General features: G+C 43.2%; 2 protein-coding genes across 6 annotated transcripts in view; one reads left to right on the plus strand and one right to left on the minus strand.

Annotated features, from left to right (window-relative positions):
• The window catches only part of RAD52 (RAD52 homolog, DNA repair protein), a 56,535-nt gene extending 40,245 nt beyond the window's left edge, over positions 1-16,290 (minus strand). The window contains exons 1-2 of the mRNA XM_082635286.1: positions 15,830-16,290; positions 9,163-9,305 (exon numbers count right to left, since the gene is read on the minus strand). The gene's annotated coding sequence lies outside the window, so the exon portion shown is untranslated. The remainder of the gene's footprint in view (positions 1-9,162; positions 9,306-15,829) is intronic.
• A 175-nt stretch (positions 16,291-16,465) lies between these two features.
• Positions 16,466-19,623, plus strand: part of ERC1 (ELKS/RAB6-interacting/CAST family member 1) — a 388,985-nt gene continuing 385,827 nt past the window's right edge. For 3 of the 5 annotated variants that reach the window (XM_082635263.1, XM_082635267.1, XM_082635268.1), the window contains exon 1: positions 16,466-16,558. The gene's annotated coding sequence lies outside the window, so the exon portion shown is untranslated. The other 2 variants (XM_082635264.1, XM_082635265.1) reach the window with 2 other exon arrangements.

Genomic DNA, 19,623 nt, shown 5'->3' on the forward strand with positions numbered 1-19,623 from the left:
GAAGCTTTTACCCTACGTTTTCTTCTATGAGTTTTACTGTTTCTGGTCTTACATTTAAGTCTTTAATCCACTCTGAGTTAATTTTTGTGAGTAGTGTAAGATAGGGATACAGTTTCATTTATTTGCATGTGAATATCCAGTTTTCCCAGCACTGTTTATTGAAGAAACTATCTTTTCCCTGTTGAGTATTCTTGGCTCCCTAGTCAGTTATTAGTTGACTGTATATGCTTATTTCTGGGCTCCAAATTCTGTTCCATTGGTCTATGTGCCTGTCTTAAAGCCAGTACCATACTGTTTTGATTACTATAGCTTTGTAATATAGTTAAAGTATAACTATATTAATAGTAAATACTGGTAATATACTAGTAATATAGTACCCCTATAGGGATACAAGTTCAGTGGGGGCAGAGAGTTTGTCTACTATATCCTCACTATCATGAACTATACTTTGCACACAACAGAAATTCAATAAATAGTTGTTGAACAAATGAAGAATTAGTGAGTTTTGTAGGAAAAAAATACATGCTTTTAGGGTTTTGTTTTTGTTTTTGTTTTTTTTGCATCCCAGGAACACCAAAGAATTATTTAAAATTCCAACAATGAGAATTGATTCATACCAAAAGTAAAATGGTCAATAATTTTATTTAAATGAGAATTGGGTGGGATTGCACTAATTGAATTATATATGTGAAATGTTAGATAAAACATGAAAATATTCACTTATATATATTCACAATTGAACATGTTATTTGCTTTACAGGAATGCAAAAAACAAGTATGCTTTTACAATATTAAGTGTGAAGTACAAAATCTAGAAGGGGCAAAATGAAGAAACTATGTAGAAAGGTTTACTAGGCACAATATCTATCTATCTATAGGTGATAATTTAGGAACTGTTACCTCCATTCTATTGACTTAAATGTCACATCAGTGAGCACTGAGAAAGGTCTTCATACATCCCACCTACACTTCCAGTGATATAACTGCAATTTAGTCTTGGTTTCCAGAGTCACAATCATTTTGCTGATTAGTGTGGTCACTGGATTCTTATTTAGCACAATCTAATACAGTCACGAAGCTTTCCATAGTTTAAAATAAAAAGCAAGGGATTTGTAACCAAAAATGAGGGAATATTTAACCAAATGACTTCCTGAAAGCCTTGCAGTTTGGAAGTTTGGCCTATGAGGAATGGTGGTTGACAAAGATAATTAGCTCTCAGATTAAAATGACAACTAGAAAGAACAGCAACAAAGCAGGAACTGTAAAATGTTGAATTAGAAAGGCAGCTGGGAGTGGGCATTGTGAGAAGTGACTGCAAATGGTAATTTAGAGTAACATCTGGGAGTAGGTGGCTCACGAGACAAGGTGGTATCTGAAGAAAGTGAACTAACAACTGAGTTATTTTGGATGGGGTATCAGAGTAATTTGAATGTTCTATTAGCTACATTTCTCATCGATAACCAAAGCCAGGTACATCCCTTGCTGAGATCTTGAACCACAAAAAATACATGTATGATTATATATAACTACTCTCATTCTATGTAAATATTTACAGCTGTATAAAGTATACTCAAGTGTGCGTATATAAGCTATACTTGTATTCATATTATTAGAGGATAAAGAACGTATTGCGGGCAGGGGCATGGGACTTTTAAAAAGGGCAAATAGTCATGGAGGCAGAGAAAACAGCCTTTGCCTCCAGCATGAGAATCTATAACCACGATAAAAGCTAATAAACGGGACTTAGAATCCAGAACTTGTGAGGCCGGTATGACACTTAGTGGAGGAACATAGGAAGCACTGTCTAAAGTAGGTTACTAAGTTCACCTTTAATTAAGGTCAGCTAAGGATAGGTCAGAACCAAAAAGGTGAAAGAACCTGAGAAAGCCTGTGGGTGAGATTTTAATTTTTTAAAGTAATATTTATATTACATTAATTAATTTATTTAAAAATACATTGATGATGGGCCTCCCTGGTGGCGCAGTGGTTGAGAGTCCGCCTGCCGATGCAGGGGATACGGGTTCGTGCCCCGGTCTGGGAGGATCCCATATGCCGCGGAGCGGCTGGGCCCGTGAGCCATGGCCGCTGGGCCTGCGCGTCCGGAGCCTGTGCTCCGCAACGGGGGAGGCCACAACAGTGAGAGGCCCGCATACCGCAAAAAAAAAAAAAAAAAAAAAAAAAAAAAAAAAAAAAAAAAAATACATTGATGTTCTCATCAGAAGGAAAAAAATTTTCTTTTTCTTTAATTTTTGTATCTACATATGGTGATGGATGTTCACTAAACTTATTGTGATAAGCATTTCATGATGTATGTAAGTCAAATCATTATGCTGTACACTTTAAACTTATACAGTGCTGTATGTCAATTACATCTCAATAAAACTGAAAAGAAAAAAGTGACATTACTATTGATGGTTATAAATAAATATGGAAAAATAATCAATTTTTCTAGTCTTTCTTATAAAATTTATGGCACAGTTTAAACGTAGAATGCCTAGCAGGACCATCATATAACTGGTGCCCTCTACATAACTGGTTTAAATATTTTGGAAAACAATTTGATTATTTTTATTAAAAGCCAAAAAATGCCTTTACCTTCCTATTCAATAATCTCATTTTGAGAATTATTCATAAAAGGTATTAATCATAAAACACGGAAAGAAAATGCACAAAGCCTTGTACACACAAAGCTTGAAGCAACCTGAATGTTCAATATTGTTTGCTGGGACTTCCCTGGTGGTCCCGTGGTTAAGAATCCACCTTCCAATGGAGGGGACGTGGGTTCGATCCCTGGTCGGGGAACTAAGATCCCACATGCAGCAGGGCAACTAAGTCTGCATGCCGCAACTACTGAGGCTGCGCACTCTGGAACCCGTGTGCCACAACTAGAGAGAAGCCCATGCGCTGCAAAGAAAGATCCCACATGCCGCAACTAAAACCCAACGCAGCCAAAAATAAATACATAAAATGGTTTCTGTTAAAAAAAAAAGATGGAGCAGTTTGTGTCACGGCTGCAGTCTGGGCATCAGGCAGTTAGCTTTTTTTTTTTTTTTATATAATATTATTTGCTCATTCATTTACTCATTCAGCATTTTTCCCCCAAGTGTCTAATAGGTTCCAAGCACTAGGGGTAAAACAGGGAAAAAAAGAAAGTCCCTTCCCTCACAGAACTTACATTTCTGTGGGGGAGACAGAAAATAAAGAAAGAAGCATAGTACATCCATGTATATAAATACACATATATAGCATGTTAGATGAAGAAGACTAAAACAGCGAGGGGGGCAGGGAGTACGGAGAGGGGCAGGGATGACTTCAGGGTGGTGACATCGGGGACTTGAAGGAAGTGAGGAATCAAGCCTGGAAGCTCTGTGGCAGAAGACTGTGCCCATCAGAAGAGTCTTGAGGTGGGAGCATGCTTGGCATGACTGAAGAACAGCAAGTAGGTCAGTGCAGCTGGGGCAGCCTGAGCTAAAGGGCGAGTAGCAGGCAAGGGAAGAGTCGGAGAGGACCAAATCTCTTAGAGGAGTTACAGGCCATGAGAAGAAACTGGGTTTTACTCTGAGACTGGAGGGTTTTGAGCAAGAAGGTGACATAATTATGATCTAGCTTTTGAAAGGATGGTGGGGGAGAAAGCAGAGAGCGGTCAGGAAACTACTGAAATAATACAGGCAAGAAACGATGGTTGGTTGGGTCAGAATGGTGATGACAGAGGTGATGAAAGCGGTTGGATTCTGGACAGAATCTGAAGGTAGATCTGACAGGATTAATTAACTACAGTGTAATTGAATGGGATGTGTAAGACAGAGGAATTAAGGAGGACTCACTCCAACATTTGGTCTGAGTAACAGGAAGGATGGAGTTGCCACCTACTGAGATGGGGAACATGTGGGAAGAGCAGGTTTGGGGGTAGAAATTAGAAGTGTTTTTTTTTTTTTAAGTAAATTTATTTATTGATTTTTGGTTGCATTGGGTCTTCGTTGCTGCACAGGCTTTCTCTAGTTGCAGCGAGTGGAGGCTACTCTTCCTTGCCGTGTGTGGGCTTCTCATTGCAGTGGCTTCTCTTGTTGCAGAGCTTGGGCTCTAGGCACGTGGGCTACAGTAGTTGTGGCACGCGGGCTCAGTAGTTGTGGCTCGCAGGCTCTAGAGTGCAGGCTCAGTAGTTGTTGCGCACAGGCTCCGCAGCATGTGGGATCTTCCCAGACCAGGGCTCGAACCCGTGTCCCCTGCATTACCAGGCAGATTCTCAACCACTGCGCCACCAGGGAAGCCCTAGAAGTGTGTTCTTGAATGTGTAAGATTTTAGATGCCCTTTATTAAAAATTTTTTTTCCATTATGGTTTGTTATAGGATATTGAATATAGTTCCCTGTGCTATACAGTTGGACCTTGTTGTTTACCTATTTTATATATAGTAGTGTGTATCTTCTCATCCCAAACTCCCAATCCATCCCTCCCCAAACCCCCTCCCTCTTGACAACCACAAGTCTGTTCTCTATGTCTGTGAGTCTGTTTCTGTTTTGTAGATAAATTCATTTGTGCCATATTTTAGATTCCACATATAAGTGATATCATATAGTATTTGTCTTTCTCTGTCTGACTTACTTCACTTAGTATGATAATCTCTCGGTCCATCGATGTTGCTGAAATGGCATTATTTCAATCTTTTTTACGGCTGAGCAGTATTCCAGGTATATATGTACCACATCAGATGCCCTTTAGACAGCTGTAGCAGCAAGCTGGTGCCTCGCCCATCCGTGCCCCTCACGTGGACCACATCAGTGCACTTAGGACTGCCTGACCACCAAAAGCCAGCACCTCCATTTCTTAGCCAGAGGGCTTTCTCAAACTAAGACAATCTTGAAGAACACAACACAACACACAGAGTGGTGGTTTCCTCCCTAAAAGGAGAAAGGCACAGGGGCAGAAATTCTGTTTCCTTGCCTCCTGCTTTCTGCCTTTGAATGCCTTTGTTTGAGAATGTGGTGATTGGTGATGGTGTAATCATGAGGGAAAGTCCAAGGGAACTGAAGTGAAGCCAAGCCCTGGCATTGTAGCAATGAGCAAATTTTAGCAGCCACCTATATTCAGGGTGTCTGCTGTGTGAGCAGAACAAACCCTTCTTACTGAAGCCACTGTAAGTCAGGTCTTCTCTTACTGACAGTTGATTCACTGCTTAGTAATAACACTAGTTAACTTTATCAAGGACTTACTATATACTTAGTAAGTGTTTACTAGTCTAAGCACTTTACATGTATTTCCCCATTTAATCCTTATAATACCTTTACAATTATTATCTCTAGTTTAGATGAGGAAATAGGGCCTGGATAGGTTAAGCCAGAATATGAACCCAGGCAGTCTGATTCCAGAGCCCTTGCCCCTGAGACTCTGCTATACTGCCTTCTAGTATTTGTGGTTATATAATTTGACATAAAACTATAACTATAAACCTTACTGTGGTAAATTCTTTTTCACCCTCACATAAATATGGACATTAATCAGGTATAAAAAACTTCAAATATAAAAGGTAAAGTTAGATAATATTGTGTATGGTGAAGTAATGATTAAAAAACTATTCTCATACTCCTCTCTGCAATTTTGGAGTTAAAATGCTGTAGGAGATACTTAACACTTAATACGTAAGTCTAGTTATCTTCTCATTATGCAAATAAAACAGGTAATAAAGGGAGAATCCCAAACTGTTATACCAGCCAGTATGCCTCCACGTACAAGTATCCCAAACCAGAGGTGGATGACGTCAGGTGGAATTTAGGAATAGGAGAAAGGTACATGGGAACATAATGTTGACCTCATATTTCCCCACTCCTGTTTATAACAGAAATTCTCTAAAGAATTGCTAATACTCACAACTTGTACTTCCATCCATCCCATTCTCTCTTGAACCAATTAATCAAATTTTCAACTCAACCACCTGAATAAACTGCTCTTGTCATGGTCCCCAGTGATGCTGTGTGGCTGAGCCTCACTGAATCCATTTTGTCAGCCCCATCTTAGGCCCGCAGTCCTACCCCTCCCCTTTCTGCATCACTGAGCTTTAGCCCACTCACAGGAATGCACCCAAGTCATGTAAGTTTCCTATCAACTTTTACCCCTGCCTTCATCTGATAGGAAAGCTGGAAGACTGCCTTTTGCTGACACAGATGGTTAATGATCATGAGACCCCCAGGGGGAGAAAAACCCTGGGTTCCTATCAGTGTGGACATGCTTCCCACTTGGCAGTCAGATTCTGTTTTTAGCTTTGGCCCCTTTAAGTCCCTCTGTACCCCTTTTGGTGGCACAGACTGCAGCTGTGTATGCCTCTGGATCCTCATCTGCAGGATTATTTTCCTTTAAGTATCATTTAGATTTTCCTTTAATGAAGATCAATTGGTAATAAACCATGTGCTTTTGTTTACTTGAAAATGTCTTTATTTTGTCCTTGATCTTATAAATTAGTGTTACTGGGTACACAATTCTGAGATGACAGTTATTGTCTCTCAGCACTTGGAGAGATTATTCTGTCTTCCAGCTTCCCTTGTGTGTTCATAAGTTTGTCATCAGCCAATTACTGTTCCTTTGTAAGTAAGCTGATATTTATTTGTCTCATGTTATGGGTTGAATTGTATTCCTCAGAAAGATAGGTTAAAGCCCTAATCCCCAGTGCCTAAGAACGTGACCTTGTTTTGAAAGAGCGTCATTGTGGACACCATTAGTTAAGATAAGGCCATATTGGAGAAGGGTGGGCCCTTAATCCAATATAACTGGGTGCCTTATCAGAAGAGGAAAAGAGACACAGACATTCAAAAGGGGAATGCCATGTGACAGGGAGGCAGGCACTGAAGGGCTGCAGATGCAAGCTAAGGAATGCCAAGGACAGCCGCAAATCACCAGAAACTAGGGAGGGGAGGGAAGGGTTCTCCCCTCCCCTTCACAGGGACCAAGGCCCTGCTGACACCTGGAGTTTGGACTTCCAGCCTCTAGAACTATGAGACTATATAAATTCCTGTGATGTTAAGCCATTCAGTTTGTGGCACTTTGTTACAGCAGACCTGGGAAACTAATGCAACTGACTTTAAGATGTGTTGTCTTTTATGTTCTCGGTTTCGCTACACTGTATCCAGATTGGATTTCTTTTTACTGGTCCTGTTCTTAGTGATTCCTGATCTATAGATTTATGTCTCTTATTGGTTTGGAAAGTCCTCACCCATTATATGAACCCATTATATGAACAGATGCTTACCTCCTTTCTCTAGATTCTCCTTAAGGGACTCTAAGTAGATTTAAAGTAGGAGATTGCCTTTTCTATCCTCCCTGTCTTTACTTATTTATTTATAAATTTATTTATTTCATTTATTTATTTTTGGCTGCGTTGGGTCTCCGTTGCTGCGCATGGGTTTTCTGTAGTTGCGGCAAGCAGGGGCTACTTCTTGTTGCAGTGCGCGGGCTTCTCAATGTGGTGGTTTCTCTTGCTGCAGAGCACAGGCTCTAGGCACGCAGGCTTCAGTAGCTGTGGCACACGGGCTCAGTAGTTGTGGCTCACAGGCTTAGTTGCTCCTCGGCATGTGGGATCTTCCCGAACCAGGGCTCGAACCTGTGTCCCCTGCACTGGCAGGCAGGTTCTTAACCACTGCGCCACCTGGGAAGCCCCCTATTAAGTTTTTAAATATCAGTTAATTGTTTTAGAAATTTGTGGCAGATTGATAGTTTCTCTCAATAGTCATTTTCTCCTTATTTTAGTAATATAACTTATTAACTGGGTACATGACCATCCACAATAAAGTCTATATTTCCAATTTGCCCTTCAGCAAGGAATGACCATGAACTAAGCTCTTACCATGGGATATAAAAAGAAGTGGTGTGCACAATTTTTTAGGAAGTTCTCTTAAAGGGAAAGGCATGTCTTTTTCCTTCCCTTTTTTCTTCCTTTCCTCTACTCCATGAAAGGAGTATACTTTCCCACACCATTATGTTGGACCTGGCTGTGTGACTTGCTTTGGTTAATGAAGTGTGAGCACACAGGACATATATGACACACTTGAGCAGAAGCTTCAAGTGATTCTGTGGCTTAGCCTCTTGTATGCTTGTTTGCCATCATGAGGAAAATACAACCCAGGTGACTACTGCTCCTTTAGTCTGGTTCCTTGAATGGGAGACGTGTGGAACTGATTCGTACCTCGAGCACAGCACAGCACAGCAGCTGACTGCCCCTCCTCCCTCCAGCTGTCAAATCCCAACTAACTTAAGAATAAATATTTGCTGTTTATAAGCCACTGAGTCTTTGAGGGCAATTCCTTTACTTTCTTGCAGGTCAGCAATTTGTTAAAAATTATTATTATTTTTGAATTTATTCATGATTTAATTTCCACTGTCCAGCTATTATGAATAATGCTGCTATAATATTCATATACAAAAGTCTGTGGTTTTGTGTGGATATCTTAAATTCTTTTAGGTATATAGCTAGGAGTAGAACTGCTGGGTCTTATGATAACTCTATATTCAACATTTCAAGGAACTGTCAGACTTTTACAAGGTGACTACACCATCTTACATTTCCACCAGGTGTATATGAGGGTTCTGGTTTCTCTAAGTCCTCACTAACAGTTATGCTCTTTTTGATTATGGCCATCCTAGTGGGTGTGGTTTCTCACTGTGGTTTCGATTTGCATTTCCCTAATGACGGATGATGTTGAGCATCTTTTCATGTACTTATTGGCTATTTATATGTCTTCTTTGGAGAAACATCTATTCAAATCCTATACCCATTTTTTAATGGGTTGTCTTTTTATTGTTGAGTTGTAAGAATTATTTACATATTCTGGATATAATATCAGATATGTGGTTGCAAATGTTTTTCCCCATTCTGTGTACTGTCTTCTTACTTTCCTGGTGGTGTCTGAATTAGCCTACTAGGGCTGCCATAACAAAATACCACAGACTGTATAGGACCTCATTTAACTGTAACCAGCTCTTTAAAAGCCCTGTCTCCAAATATAGTCACATTGTGGGTTAGGGCTTCCACACATAAATTTTGGGAGAATGCAGCTCAGTCCAAAACATTCTGCCCTCTGGATACCCAATATTCTTGTCCGTCTCAGAGGCAAACACATTCACCCCCATCCCAAAGTCTTAACCCATTCCAGCATCAACTCTAAGTGCAAAGTCTCACCTGAATATCATCAGGTATGGTTGCGACTTGAGATATCATTCACTCAAAGGCAAAATTCCTTGCCGGCTGTGAGCCTGCGACATCAGACAAGTTATGCGGTCCCAAAATACACTGGTGAGACAGGCATAGAGAGATATTCTATTCTAAAAGAGAGAAATCAGGAAGAAGAAAGGGAAATGGGTCCAAAGCGAGTACAAAACCCAGCAAGGCAAATTTCATTAGATTTTAAGGCTCGAGAGTAATCCTTTTGGGCTCAATGCTCTGCCTTCCAGGCCCACTGGGGTGGCAACCTCATCCCCTTGGCCCTGGGTGGTGGCCCCACCCCCTCAGCCCTGCACATGAGCTTTATTCCTGAGGCACTGGTTGGTAGCAGGCTCCACTGAAACCAAGGAGACAGCTTGCCCCCCAGACCTGTACTCTCTGGGCTGGTGGCTGGAGTAGCAGCCCTGTTGATCTTTGAATCACTTTGGGTGCCATTTCTCACTTTTCTTGAAGGGTGATGTGAATTGGCAGCCAGATAGCTCTATTGTCCTATCCTGTAGACTCCCAGAAGTCTGACAGTATTCCTCCATTTTGTTGTCTCTATGCCCTTTAGTTCAAACTGGCAGTGTTTCTACTGGTATAATCTTATTTCTATTCCTGGTTACTTATGAGATGACTGATTAAATCCATGAGTTGCACCCATGACCTCTTTATCAAATGACTATCCAGCTACACCCTTGATGTATTCTCCAGAACATACTTCTTCTTTTATCGTAATATGGATAGTAATTGGGTTCTACACCTAATTCCAACATGCGAGGAGTTGGGGTGGTTTCCCAACACCACCAAGGAGCAAGTCTCTGGGTACCAGCTGGGTGTCCTGCATCTCAGCTCAATTTTGACACTATCTACGCAGAGACAGCATCGGGTTCTGCAGGTTAAGTGCTCAGTCCCACAAGGCTGCTGTACACCCCTCTTGCCCTCTCAGGATGCCAGATGCAAGCAAGGTTGTTACCTGTGCTTCTGACCAACTGGCCACAAACTGGAGGTGCCAACAATCTCTCCCAACTCAGGATGCCAATTGCAAGTCCAGCTTGTGAACTGTATTTCTGACTGATGGGTATAAATCAAAGGTTCTTATGACCCCTTTCTTGGGTTTGATTAATTTGCCAGAGTGGCTCCTAGAACTTAGAGAAACATTTTTACATACTGGATGACTGGTTTGTTATAAAAGGGTATTATAAAAGGAAGAGCCAGATGGAAGAGACACAACGGGCAAGGTATGGGGAGAGGGCGCAGAGCTTCCACGTCCCCTCCTGGTGTGTCACTCTCCCCACTTATCCAGGTATTCACCATCCAGAAGCTCTCTGAGCCTTGTCCTTTTGAGTGTTGTGGAGTCTTCATTACATAGACATGATTGATCAAATCATTGGTCATTGGCAACTGATCCAACCTCTAGCCTCTCTTCCCTCCCTGGAGGTCAGGGGGTGGGACGGAAAGTATCCATGGTTGGGTTCTTTGCTGACAAGCCCCCATACTTAGGGCTTTCCAAAAGTCACCTCATTAACATAAATCCTGTTGTGGCAGAAAGGGGCTTGTTACAAATAACAAGACGTCCATTTTACCTTTATGACTCTGAAAGTGATTTCAGGAACTGAGGAGTAGAGACCAAACATTATGACAAGAGAAGTTCCTGTTGCTCTTATCCCTCAGGAAATTCCAAGGGTTCTGGGAGCTGTGAGTCAAGAACCTTGGATGAAGACCAAACATGAGATATATTTTGGTCATATGCATGACCAAATGTATATTTCTTTTTTTTAAATTGAAGTATAGTTGATGTATTGTATGATATGTACATGTTAGTTTCAGGTGTACAACATAGTGATTTGACATTTAAGCATATTACAAAATGCTCACCAGTATATATTTCTTGCAAGTTACAATATTGCAGATAGGCTAAGAATTTTCCAAATCTTTAGGTTATGGTTCCTTTTTGCTTAACAACTCCTTTAATTTCTCTCTCACCTCCTGTATACTACAAGCAGTAAGAAGAAATCAGGCCACACCACCAACACTTTGCTTAGAAATCTCTGCAGCTAAATATCATAGTTTATCACTTTTAATTTCTACCTTCCACACAACACTAGGAAACAGTTTGGCCAAGTTCTTTGCCACTTTATAATAAGGGTCACCTTTCCTCCAGTTCCCAATAACATGCTCCTCATTTCTGAGATCTCACTACAGTCACCTTTTAACGTTTACATTTCTACCAAGAGTCTCTCTTCAAGGCAATCTAGGCTTTTCCTAACATGCACCTCAAATATCTTCCAGCCTCTACTCATTACCCACTTCCAAAGCCCCTTCCACATGTTTAAGGTATTTGTTACAGTAGTACCCCACTCCTCAGTACCAAAATCTGTATTAGTCTGGTGAGGATGCCGTAACAAAATATCACAGACTGGGTAGCATAAACAACAGAAATTTATTTCACACATTTCTGGAGGCTGGACATCCAAGATCATGGTATTGGCAGGTTTGGTTGGCTTGCAAATGCCCATCTGCCTTCCCCCAACCCCTGGCAACCACCCTTCTGCTTTCTGTCTCTGTGAATTTTACTATTCTAGGTACCTCATATAAATGAAATCATACAATATACAGTCCTTTTGTGATTGGGTTATTTCATTTGGTATAATGTCTTCAAGGCTCACCATACTTTTTAAAGCCGAATATACAAAAGTTTTGTATATTCCATTTTGATGGAGTCCAATTTTAAAATTTCGTCACTTATGGTTTTGGTTTCATAGCTAAGAAACTATTGCCTAATCCAAGGTCATGAAGGTTTACACCTGTTTTTTTCTAAGAGTATTATAGTTTTAGCATTTATATTTAGGTCTATGATCCACTTTGAATTAATTTTTTAAAAATTTAATTAATTAATTAATTTTGGCTGCGTTGGGTCTTCACTGCTGCACACGGGCTTTCTCTAGTTGTGGTGAGTGGGGGTACTCTTCGTTGCGGTGCGTGGGCTTCTCAATGCGGTGGCTTCTCTTGTCGCAGAGCGTGGGCTCTAGGCACGCGGGCTTCAGTAGTTGTGTCACGTGGGATCAGTAGTTGTGGCTCGTGGGCTCTAGAGCGCAGGCTCAATAGTTGTGGTGCACGGGCTTAGTTGCTCCGTGGCATGTGGGATCTTCCTGGACCATGAGTCGAACCCATGTCCCCTGCCTTGGCAGGCGGATTCTTAACCACTGCACCACCAGGGAAGTTCCTTTAATTAATTTTTGCGTATGTGAGGTAGGGGTCCAATTTCATTCTTTTGCATATGGTTATACAACTGTCCCAGCACCCTTTGTTGAAAAGACTATTTTCCCAGTGAATCAACTGTCCATAAATGTGTGGGTTATTTCTGAAGTCTCAATTATTTTCCATGATATATATGTCTATCATTATTCTGGTACAACACACTATCTTGATTACTGTAGTTTTGTAGTCAGTTTTGAAAGCAGGAAGAATGAGTGTTTCAACTTTTTTTTTTTTTCAAGATTCTTTTGGCTACTCTGAGTCCCTTGCATTGCCATGTGAATTTTAGGATCTGCTTGTCAATTTCTAGAAAAAAAAAAGGCAGTTGGGATTTTTGATAGGATTGCATAGAATGTGCAGAACAAATGGAGGAGTACTGCTTATCTTAACGATATTAAGTCTTCTATTATTTCTTGATGACGATTTAGCTTAATTATAAACCCTGTACCTCGTGTCTTCCTGTCCTCTCAGTAAGCCTAATAATTTCTTGCTCCTCCACTGGTCACTTTTCTTACTTCTAACGGTACACTTTAGCAACCGCTTCTTATTCTGCCAACTATACACATCGTCTCTTGAGTGCTTTTCCCTTTACCTCTACCTTTCTTGTTTCACATTTTAAACTGCCAGCTGTATTTTTACCTTTATGTTGTCAACATGGGTATAATTTATAAACTATGCTTTAACTACAGCAAGATTATAATTTATTAACAAGTTTGGTCTAAAAGTTGAACACCAGAAACCAGCATTTTCTAAGCTCTCTATCATAGTAATTATTCAGTTGAATCCTCTCCCAGAACTCCTATCTTTCCATCCCAATCTAGCCTAGCTCTTGGGACTTCCCTTTACTACTGAATTAGATCTAGTGAATCCTGGATAGGGATGCTGTCAGAAACCTCATTTCTACCTCATCTTTAAATTTTGAAAAAAAGCCTATGTGGGAGTTTGACTTTATGAGTCTCTGCATATCTGAAAGTTTTCATTTTGTTCTCTTAATGATAATTCAGCTAGGAATAGAGTTTTTTTTTAATAAAAAATTCTTAGCATTTGAAGTTAAAGAAATATTTCCCTCAGAAACTTGAAGGTCATCGTTATCTTCTCTTATCTAGTGTTGCTGGTAAGAATTCTAATCGCAGTGTGAGTCTTACTCTTTTACGGGTCACTTTTTATTATTATTATTATTTATTTATTTATTTATGGCTGTGTCGGGTCTTAGGTGCGGCACTCGGGATCTTTCCTTTAGGTGTGTGGGCTTCTCTTCAGTTGTGGTGTGCAGGTTTTCTCTCTCTCTAGTTGTGGTGCATGGGTTCCAGAGAGTGGGCTCTGTAGTTTGTGGCATGTGGGCTCTAGCTGAGGCACACTGGTTTAGTTGCTCCACGGCATGTGGGATCTTAGTTCCCCGACTAGGGATCGAACCTGCGTCCCTTGCATTGGAAGGCAGATTCTCTACCACTGGACCACTAGGGAGGTCCCTATGGGTCACATTTTTCCTTTGGAAATTCAGGATCTTCTCTTTATCTTTAGAGTTTTAACATTTCACAAAGTTGTTTTTGTTCTCCACTAATGGACATTTTCAGCTCTGGGAAATTTTGTTCCATTATTTTTGGGGTAATTTTCCATCTTTTATTTACTCTCTTTTCTCTTTCTCTTGTAATATTAGTCTTGTTGGATTGACTTTTTATTTTTCTTTTATTTTCTCTTGCAATTTCCATTGCTTTGCGTATTTCTTCTATTCTTCTTAAAATTGCACGGACTTTACCTTTCAACACTTCCAGTGAATTTATAATTTTGGCAATTTCCTATTTCTAATTTCAAGACTTACTTTTTGTTCTTGGATTGTTACTTATCTGAGTACATTATCCTTGTTTCATACCTCTAATAAAAGTTTGTGAGCATATCATTAAGTTCTCTGAAGTTTCTTTTTCCTCTCTGGTCACATTTTCTCCTTATCCTCTCCCTCTCTTCCCCAGCCCCAAGTTGCAGACTTCCCTTAAACACCTAACGGTCCCTGGTTGTCCATTCATATTTAAGATGAAGTAGTTGGATGCTGATGACGCATCTTTACAACTTGGGAGGGTCTTGCCAACTTGCCTCTAGGGTGAGTGGGTAGGAAACTGGCTATTGTGCCAGAATAAAGAATGCTTTACTCTTAGTCATCAAATGCTCCCCTGAGATGATAAAAAAGCTTGACTTTTAGCCTGGGATAAATGCCTAGCTATTGTATCTGAGGTATAGGGAGGGTTCTGCTGTTCTACATAGAGACCTTTATTTAGTGTCCTTGTTTTCAGCCCTGCTTCTCACTCTTGCTCTGTCTTGTCAGTGTCTCCAAATTTCAGTTTCTCTAAATCACTTCTGGCAGGTAGGCCTCCTTCTTCAGCTGCAGTACCCCCCCAATGCCTATTCCACATTATGGTTTCTTCCATTTTGTTTAACCAGACCTCACCCACTTTCTGTGTGTAACATTAGAAAAAAAAAATCTCTTGGTGGCTTCCTTCCCATTTTCTGTTTTGTACGGGTTTGTATCATTTTTTCATTCCTTTATTAGCATTTTAATGGGGTTCCAGGAAGAAGAGGCAACGAATGCATGCACTCAGCCAGCTTTAATTAAAAAAAAAAATCCTAAGCGTAGGTTTAAAAAAAGATATGTGGGGCAGAGTAGGAAATAAGAAAAAAGAACAGTGGAATGACAAAAAAGAAACCAAAAAAATTTCTGAGTCTGTGATATGGACAGTACTCCCGTGCATGAATAACAATGCTTAGCATCTCACATTCTTCAGATCCCTACATTTCAGGGATGGGATAGATCTGAGACATGTCGTTCACACCCCCTTTTACAGTTACGAAAAGCAGGACCCAGGAGTAATGGGATTTTCCCAAGGTCACACACGTAGACACTGGCAGAATGGAAACTAGAAAGATAAGAGGAGTCCACTTTGCTTTCCCTTCATCTCACCACACCGCTGGGGAGCAGCAGGACGAGCGGATCAGCAGTCAGATAAGAAGGCTCGTGAGAAACATTCACAGGAAGTTGGCGTATTCCTGAGTGAAGTCGGGTGCCCGAGAAAATGAAACACTTTAGGATGCTTCATTTGGCAGGACCGAGCGTCCCCCGGCAGCGGTCCTCACAGCGGCGGCCGCGTGCGGACCCTACGGAAGGGGGCGACTGTACAGCAGGCTGGGGGACGCTGGGCGGGATGGGGATGCGATGACGAATGAAGGGACGAGAACCCCGACGAGGGACAGGAAAGCGACAGTGGGGCCACGAGGGCGTGGACGCTGGCGGTGACTCAACTGCTCTCAGGGGCGTTTAGAGTTACTGATAAAACAATCGCCAGCCGGGAATAAACACGATTCAAATCACTCTTACTTTCTTAGTGCAGCGATAGCTTACCTACGGCCTTACATTAACGGTGCGTGGCTCCGACAAGGAAACCCGTCTGAGCTTCGGTACCAGAAACTGGGGAGCCCGACGCCGGGCCAGCTGCCGCCCGCGAGGACCGGGACGACCGTCCGCGCCGCCCTCCCTCCCTCCCCGGCCGCCGAGGCGAACCGCGAACAGGCCGCTGGCGGCGTCTCCCGGGCCGTGCGGGCAGCCCGAGGGCCTTAGGGCGGGAAGCCCACCTGTCCGCGGGCGCCAGGCTCCTCGGGGCGGCTAGCCCCGGGCTCTGCGTGACTAGCCCCCTGAGGCAGCGGCTGAGGCGGCGGCCCACTGTCTGCGCCGCATTGCCTCCTACGGCAAGCGGGAGGAGACAGACGCCGCCCGACCGACGCCTGCCGTGTGCGCGTGTGCGCCCGCGCCGGCCAACAGCCCAGAGCCCCCACCCGCCAGACCCCGGAAAGTGCCCGAGGCCCGCGCGCGCCCGAGTCGCGCTCCCGGGAGGCTGCGGGACGCCGACCGGGCGCGGTCGGGCGGGGGCGGGGCTCGCGCTGACGTCAGCCCGGGGCGGGGCTGGGGAAATCGCGCAGGGGGCGGGGCGCGGTGACGTCGGCGCCCGGGCCGAGCTGTGGCTGTGGTGGTGGTGGCGGCGGCGGCGGCGGCGGCGGCGGCGGTAGCGGTGGTGGCGGCGGCGGCGACGGCGCCCGGGCAGCAGCGGCAGCGGCAGCGGCAGCCCTGAGCAGGGTGAGACGGCCGCAGTGGCGGCAGCTCGGGGTCGGGCGGCGCCTGGAGCTTCCCGCCCGTTGCTGGCGCTAGGCCCCTCGGCTCTCCTCCGCCCGCTCCTCCTCACGGCCCTGGCTGGGTCCCGGCAGCGCGCCCCCGGGGAGGGCGGAGCCGTAGGTGAGGCGCGGGGACCCCTCCCCCTCCGCGCCCTGCCGGGGGGATGGGACGTCCGGGAGGGTGGCCCCACCCAGCCCACCGACGATCTCGGGGGCGGCGGCGGCGGCGGCGGCTGCTGGCGCCCGGCTTCTGAGGCTTGGTGTTGCGCGCGAGGTGGGGAGGTGTACGCCTCGCGGAGCCCCGGGAGGCTGGGGTGCGGTCGGCTGGGTCTGGGGTTGGGGTATTGATGTACAGCGTTGAAAGAGACGAGGATTCTCGTTTTTTTCCTGCTATGAAGTGGTCAGGTAGGAGATGGAGGGTTGGCTTCCAGAAGGAAGATGAGCTGTGGATGTTGCCTTTGAGGCAGTTGGAGAAGCTATTGCACTAGGTCTCACATCTCTACTTTAGGATTTGGGGTCTTTTTTTCTTTTTTTCCTCCAGGCGGAGCGGGTGGGGCGTCGGCGGGGGGAGAATCCCTCTGCTTTTGGCTCGGGGTGTGAGCGTGGATGGGTTTGGAGCTCTGCACCGTTCAAGAAGAGCGAGATCTTGGGTTAGACAACTTCCTTCTGGCAGCAACATTGGGGAATAGGTCCCAGTACACTTAGTTCCTTAAAGGCGTTATCTTCCAGTCTTTCTTCTGTGCCTGAACGATCTCTATGCCACCTCGTTTTCAGAGCTCTATCCTGGCCCCTTAAGAGAGGGCCTGAGGATCAGGTGGTTGCTTTGGAAGACACGTTTCTGAGGAGTAGTCGCACGTGGTTCTGGTTGACTGCTTTGGATGGATACAATGAACAATTTGAATAGTTCTGTTGGCGCTAATTATGCGAAACATGCTTAAATGTTTTGAAGCACAACTGTCTTTTACAACTCATGTTTTAGTAAACCTTGACAGCTATTTTGTGTTTAATTGTTGTAAATTTACACTTAATTAACACTTAGTTATTGGAGATTTCGAAAATTTCTCAATTGCACGTGTCTTTATTAGACACTTTAAAAGTGAAGTGGAGGGCTTCCCTGGTGGCGTAGTGGTTGAGAGTCCGCCTGCTGATGCAGGGGACACAGGTTCGTGCCCCGGTCTGGGAAGATCCCACATGCCGCGGAGCGGCTGGGCCCGTGAGCCATGGCCGCTGAGCCTGCGCGTCCGGAGCCTGTGCTCCGCAACGGGAAAGACCACAGCAGTGAGAGGCCCGCGAACCGCAAAAAAAAAAAAAAAAAAAAAGTGAAGTGGAATAATTTTTTTTTTGGTAGGTCCCTCAATTTCTCAGAAATGTTCTTGGAGTCAGGTGCTTTTAAAATGCACTTTAGTAACATTTTGGGGGCGTGTGTCTGTCGTTGTATAGGGAGATGTTACTAAGAGTAAACAGTGTTCAACGTTCTTCACTTCAGTGTTTCACAACCTAGCACATTAAATCAGAATCTTCTTTTCTGGATTCCTGCTCCCTATTAGATTACAGTATTCACTGGCCTTACCTATCAGTTAATATCATTTAAGCTATTTCTTCCTCGGAAAACAGGCCCTGAGTTTGACATTTGTTATGTAATGGATGGAAGTAGCCATGACTCTCAGTAATTCATTTATGGAGGAAGGGAAACCGTCATGAAATGGAGTTTAAGCAGTGACTTTCCAAAGGCTTACTCAATTTATTTGGGAACATAGCCAGGGAAGTGCTTTCCCATAACCCGAGAGAGAAATATACAGAATGAGTGTCAGTAGGTGCCTTTTTTAACATGCCTACTTAATGAGCAGATTATTCTAGCAAATATTTCTGCTTGACGAAACTTGTAGGAAACAGATGATATAATAGCTATTAAGTGAGAAAGGGTGTGGTCCAATTTGTAATTATAAACTAAAGATTTAATTGTATTCCGACAGGTCAAATTATAAGTTGGTACAATAATTGTTTTGATATTGGATTAGTCACTTAGAAGGAAAGACTAAAATTCACATATCTGGGTTTGGCTTATAAATTATACTTTGATTTAAAGGGGTACACATGGGGACAAATGTGAACTAAAATAGCGGTGAAACTTTGTACAGTGCTAAAATGACATTTCCATGGCTGACAGTGGGATGTGATTCTTCTTGTTGGAATGCAATCATATGTTTTGGGGAAAATGTAAGGTAGAAGTGTTCTATTTCTCTTTAGAATTTCTTAAGGCTGAGAAAACTGGTACGTTTTATTTTTCAAGAAATGTGGCTTGCTAGTCATTACTGTGATATCTTAGTTAAGTCTACTGGGGTGTCCCCCCCTTTTTTTTAATTACTAAAGTCAGATAAGTATGTCATTGTGTTAATTCAATGTTAGTACTAGAAACAAAAGTGAAAATTCCCATAGCAACAGCTGCTCTTTTTCTATGCTACGTTTATGCTTTTATGTAGCTTTTTTTTTTTTTTTTTTTTTTCTCGGTACGCGGGCCTCTCACCGTTGTGGCCTCTCCCGTTGCAGAGCACAGGCTCCGGACGCGCAGGCTCAGCGGCCATGGCTCACGGGCCCAGCCGCTCCGCGGCATGTGGGATCTTCCCGGACCAGGGCACAAACCTGTGTCCCCTGCGTCGGCAGGCGGACTCTCAACCACTGCGCCACCAGGGAAGCCCCGTTTATGCTTTTAGAAGTAGTATAAGAGCTGTTAAATGTGCGTTTTGCACATACTGTGTAAAACACATCGATGGAGAAAGAGCAGGGAATGAAGTATTTTGGCTAATCCAATAATAAACAGTGTATTGATTATAAATTTTCAGAGAAATATAATGTAATACAGTAAATTAAGCATAAAGGTTATGTGGAATATAGTTTACTTCTATGGCTTTTCAAAATGTGAGCCTGGAGGTGCTGATTCATTCATTTATTCATTCAACAGTTATTTATTGAGTATGGTTCTGGGTACTTTTTTTAGCCTTTGGGAATACAGTAGTGAACAAAGCTGACAAA

Source organism: Mesoplodon mirus (genome assembly GCF_964341445.2).
Source record: "Mesoplodon mirus genome assembly, chromosome: 11".
Classification (NCBI taxonomy): domain Eukaryota; kingdom Metazoa; phylum Chordata; class Mammalia; order Artiodactyla; family Ziphiidae; genus Mesoplodon; species Mesoplodon mirus.